The sequence below is a fragment of the Acyrthosiphon pisum genome, chromosome A2 (genome assembly GCF_005508785.2).
Source record: "Acyrthosiphon pisum isolate AL4f chromosome A2, pea_aphid_22Mar2018_4r6ur, whole genome shotgun sequence".
NCBI classification, from domain to species: Eukaryota; Metazoa; Arthropoda; class Insecta; order Hemiptera; family Aphididae; genus Acyrthosiphon; species Acyrthosiphon pisum.
In genome coordinates, this window is record NC_042495.1 from 20,848,963 (window position 1) to 20,854,598 (window position 5,636).

A 5,636-nucleotide genomic window follows, 5' to 3' on the forward strand; every position below is an offset into this window, starting at 1 on the left:
GAAAAAATGCAACTTTTATGTTTGCAATTATATAGAAATATGCAATTGATAGTCATTTTTACCAAAGAATACGAAAATATGCAAAAAAAATAAAATAAAATATATTAGATAGGTATATCGTTTATGTTAATAAAAAATTCGATTGAAATTGTCAGTATACTTCTGCTTACAAATGAATACAAACTGAAATGAAATGAAAAATTAAGACAAAAATGCATGAGGTCGGATTTAAATTTTAAAAAATAACCGTTAAATCTGTATTTAAACAACTAACAAAAGTTCGTTAAAAGATTTAAGTACCTACGAGTATATTATTATATTTCATACCAACAATTATATTTTTAAATGCAACTTTGTCTGGAAAAAATTATATAAAAAATTACTATCTGTCGAATGTCGCAACACCCGTTTACACTAAATAGACTTATGGTACCGAAAACAGAAACTCTTTGATATTTACCGTTTTTGAGCGGACACAGATTTTGCGTAAAAATTCCCGTTTTTCCTTAATTTTTATTTTGTTTTTCACAGCACTTTTGAAAACTACTGGGAAATTTTTACTTTTGACCACCCAAAGTACCAACTAGATTCACTTTCCTATCAGAAAAGATACTGTTGAAGAAAATCCAAGATTTTTTACTGTCCTAAAAGGTGATGATAGACACAAAAAAAAATAAAAAAAAAAAATTTTAAAAAAACACACATCATTGTAAAATCAATACATTCATCGTTTCACGCAGAATCTAAAATTTTTTATTTATTTTATGTTCAAATATTGTGCCAAAATAAATTGGCCGTATAATATATTTTCAATTTTGAACAATATTATATTATTTTGTTGTTATGGAGATTTTCGTTTGGATGTTTATTAATACGTCCGATTACAAGTTTTGAATCAGTTTATATTTCGCAACCAACCGATTCCCGAATTATAGTTATTTTCTCTAACATAAAAATACATAATAATCAATTTATGAGACTATTAGTATATCTTATAGTAGGAGGACCATCACCAGAGCCTGTTGCGCCTTTTCGTGCGACATCGAATACGGACACACTCGGGGAAACCTCGTTGATTGACGCTCTGGACCTGGCCGTCGATCGCAGGATCACCGGCGCGGCTCTCCTGCAGCAGATACCGATTCGCCGGAGTGAACGTTTCCGGTCGTCTTCCGAACTGCGAATCCGGTCACCGGTGTACGGCAGCGTGAAGAAAGTCCCCCCGGTATCCGTGGAATTCCCGGAATACTCGGCAGCACGGTCAGCTGTTGGTCCGCGGAGGAGGTCTGCCTGGAAGAGGTCTAAACGGTTCGTTTGGAAGTCGTTGGTGAACGTGGCACGCAGAGTTTGTTTCTGTCAAGCCTTCGTAGACCTAGAATAATGTTCACCAAGTTTTCGACCTCTCCACTACCTAACCTGGGTTGCTAATAACGATGAGAAAGCGTTCGTAGAACCAGCCGACACCTCGGTCGAGGGCAGCAGTCAAGGCGAAGCGATGCGGGGTCGAGGTATAAGGTACGTGAAAGTGCACTTTTAGGGTGTCGGCAGTAAGTCACCGACACACGTTCTCCGGCCACCGGCGGCAGGGCCACAGGATCGCGGACGTCCGGAGACCCTCTAGAGGTGTGGCGGGCCACGGCTGCTTCGGTCCGAGAGCGACGATGACGCGACAACGACACTGGCTAGCTGTACCGGAGGTACCATTGGTGGTATGACTGGTGCAGCGTTGCACTGCGAAGACGACTCGTGACTTTGACGACGGAAATCGTAGAGCACACGTCGGGCGAGTGACGGACGACTTTAATTATTATTATTATATACGGTGGCTAGGGACCATATTATAATAATAATATTATAGTCTTCGTCGGTCGCTCCGACGAGCTTTGTTCACCGTCTTCTCCGTCGCCACAGTTGTCTCCTGCAGCACTATATCTATAGGGAACGTCATTCGCGCACTAGCCAACCGTCGCCAACCGTTATCGTTGCTCTCGCAGCTTTCGTGGTCGGGTTCCGCCCGCTTCCGTGGTCGTCTTCGAGTCCTCGAGGTAACGTGCCCGAAACTCTTGTCCCCCCGCAGGACTGGCTACAACAACGATGCAGAGGTGACTATCTGCAGCACCCACTCGCCATCACGTACCCCCCACCTCGCCTCGTCTTGACTGATGTCTCTCTTTTTTATTTTACTATTATAACTCATTGTAATTTATTCTGCCACATTGAGCACCTTTTAATTTTTGCTAATATTATTGTTTATTGTAATTTATTCTGCCAAATTGTGCACATTATTTTTGTTAAAATTATTATTCCTGTTTTTTTTGCCAAATTGAGCATCTTTGTTTATTAGATTATATTATTGTTTCTGTTTTTTTGCCACATTGCGAGCAATTTTCCTATTTTCTTTTGTTACTTGTTAATTATTTTTCGGCATAAATATTTCAAAATTTTAAAGCACTCGTTGATTTTATATCAAATTTATCGTTTATAATAATATCATTGAATTATCATTTATCTCAAAAGTCTAATGTTTTTTGTTTATTTTTTTTTCAAAATTATAAATCATCGTGTGACCGCACCTGCACCACCCACTGACCATCACGTACCCCCCCCCCTCACCTCGTCTTGACTGATGCCTCTCTCTTTTTTTTTTCAATTATAATTCGTTGCAATTTATTATGCCACATTGAGCTTCTTTTAATTTTTGTTCATATTACCTTTTGTAGGTATATTAATATATACAATTGTATCTGATTTATTCTGCCACTTGAGCACATTTTTTGTTGTTAAAATTATTATTCCTTTTTTTTTTGCCACATTGAGCACCTTTTTTTATTTGTTAATATTATTGTTTATTATATTTTATTCTGCCACATTGTGCACATTTTTTTTTGTTAATATTAATGTTTCTATTTTTTTGCCACATTGTGAGCAATTTTTCTATTTTTCTTTGTTTTACTTATTAATTATTTTTCGGCATAAATGTTTCAAAATTTTAAAGCACTCGTTAATTTTATATCAAATTTATCGTTTATAATAATATCATTGAATTATCATTTATCTCACAACTCTAATGTTTATTGTTTATTTTTTTTCAAAATTATAATTCATCTTGTTTAAGAATTATATTTTTTTTATTTTTGATATTATTTATTACTGTATTCAAATTATTATTATAATTTATATAATAAAATTGTTATATTATCTATAAATTATCCAATAATAAAATAATTTTTTTTATACAGTAAAATGTTGTTATATATTTTTTGTATTAAACAGTAGGTAGGATTTTATTTATTACAACAGAAAAATGATTGATGAACATGATCGTGTCCATGTGAGACCTATGAAGAATATTAACCAACAATTTTTTTGATACCAAACCTCAATCAAATATTATACTGAACGTTTTGGCCTCGCGAGAGTATAAGTGCAAAATATTATCATGCACCATATTCACATTGTAAAATCAATAAATTCATCGCCCGGTTATTTAGTAAACTAAAAATAATTAAAAATAGACTGGGTCTTCTTTAGAGCAGAATCGTTTGGAAATGTTTATGTCTATTGAACGAGATACTGCAATAACTGCGGGCTGTCTTCTCACTCGGTGTCTTTTAAATAATATTACAGATACATTTTACTTTCAGTATCGTCACTATGTATAATGTCAATTTATTATATTAAAATGTAACCGTGCGCCTTATTCAGAAAAAGTGAAATCCGCGTGTGCCAATCAATCGTTTTGTTTATAAAACTCAGATTTTCGAGTCATAATTAACCAGCGCATGATTACAAAATTAAAAAGGCCTTACTGATTAATATTTCAATAAGTATGAAAAGCAGCACTATTATAATATGGAAGGAATATAGTACGTTCAAATCGTTTATTATAACAGCTGTATAATCGCGTACATACCTATATTGTATACGAACTATACGCGCATTATGGGTAATTACGAAAATCAAAATTAAAAACATATTTTCGTCGGGTCACATAAAATTAGTCCACCGTTTAGGAAGAGTTCGGTGACATACTTGGTATAACTTTGATACTTTAAAGTTAAACTATAAAGTTAGGTACAAACAGCACGGGGTCTGCGATTTACCGAAGGTAGATTGCCTACCTGATAATATACTGCTACGAATCAGAATTTTTAATCCAGGCAACAGAAAAGTCAACAAGACAATTCTGACTTTAGACGCTCATAAAAAATTATTGTGAATTTACGTACAAATTTAAGAACCCACAAAAAAAAAACACATTATTGTAAAATTGTAAGCTTAATATTGTAATGTAGTTTTTCTTGTGCTTGCCATTTTCCTAATAGTAAATTTTTATCAGACAATCTATATATTATATTATAAATATATTTTATACTATAGTATGACTTTGCATAACATAATATAATATTAATAAAATAAGTTGTTCAGATTAAGAGGGTAGTTCTTAAATCGTTATTTTTAAGAATTATAGGTTTACATATTATAATATAGGTACAAAAATGCAGCTCATTCCTACTTTCCCCTTGGACTGAAAAAATAACGTATATTTTTGTCAGCCGAGTGATTCATTCTTAATATGAACAGATAGTATTTGATAGGTGTACCAAATTAATTATTAGTTTATAGTCGTATAATTTAATTACATAATATATTAAAATTAATAATATAAGTACAGCCTAAAGAATTTTCTCACAAATCTATAAAAAATAAATTCTCGAATCATTGATTAGGCTTCCATAACCCGCAGTTGTCTTAATTTCCATAGGTAATAGAAACTAATAGTTAGAGTGGCCGATCGGACTAAGGGGTCGGTCACGACGCGCACCGTCGCCGGTTCAAACCTCGGTTTCAGGCGGTACTTCTCTTCGGGCAGTCACGGATTCTGGAGATAGAGGCCACTATCCACCCCCGGTTGAATTTAACTAAAATATGCCTGGAAGCCGTAAGCTATTCTAAACATGTTTTGTATAAATATTGAAAAATTAGGTATTATTTCAGAAATAAAATTATCATAACACGGCGTCCTGTTTAGGCTATTTAGCTACACCACTGTCATGGGTCATTTTCCGGTCATTTTTGTAGTAGGTAGGTACCTAATGAAATATTTCAAATATTATAATAATAATTATTAAATAATATACTATAGTAATATAATAAAATATTAAAATATGACGCTATACCCCACTGTACTGTAAATTTACTTTTTTTAATTGAAGAATAAGTAATAACTTAATTCAATAAGATGAAAGCGTATACCTACAGACGGCAGGATGTCAATGGTGTATGGTGTTGTCAATTACATATATATATATATATATAAATATTATATATTTCTATAGATTTTTTAACATTTTACGCGCCGTTAATGTTTTTAACATTTCGAGATAATTCTTTTTAGCCTTTTGCCATTTAAAAATGTATATTTCAACCGTAAATATAATAATATTATAATACTGTTTTTACTTTGTCCATATATTATCTTAAATCATGATGTCCCGAATATTTTATGTTTAATATTATGATGTGGAAGTGCAATAAATTATTATCATGATAATGTTATGCTATAATTAAAGATAACTTAAATAATATTGCTAGTTTAGAAGTCGAGGGTATATTATTATTTGGTCTCTTCAGTA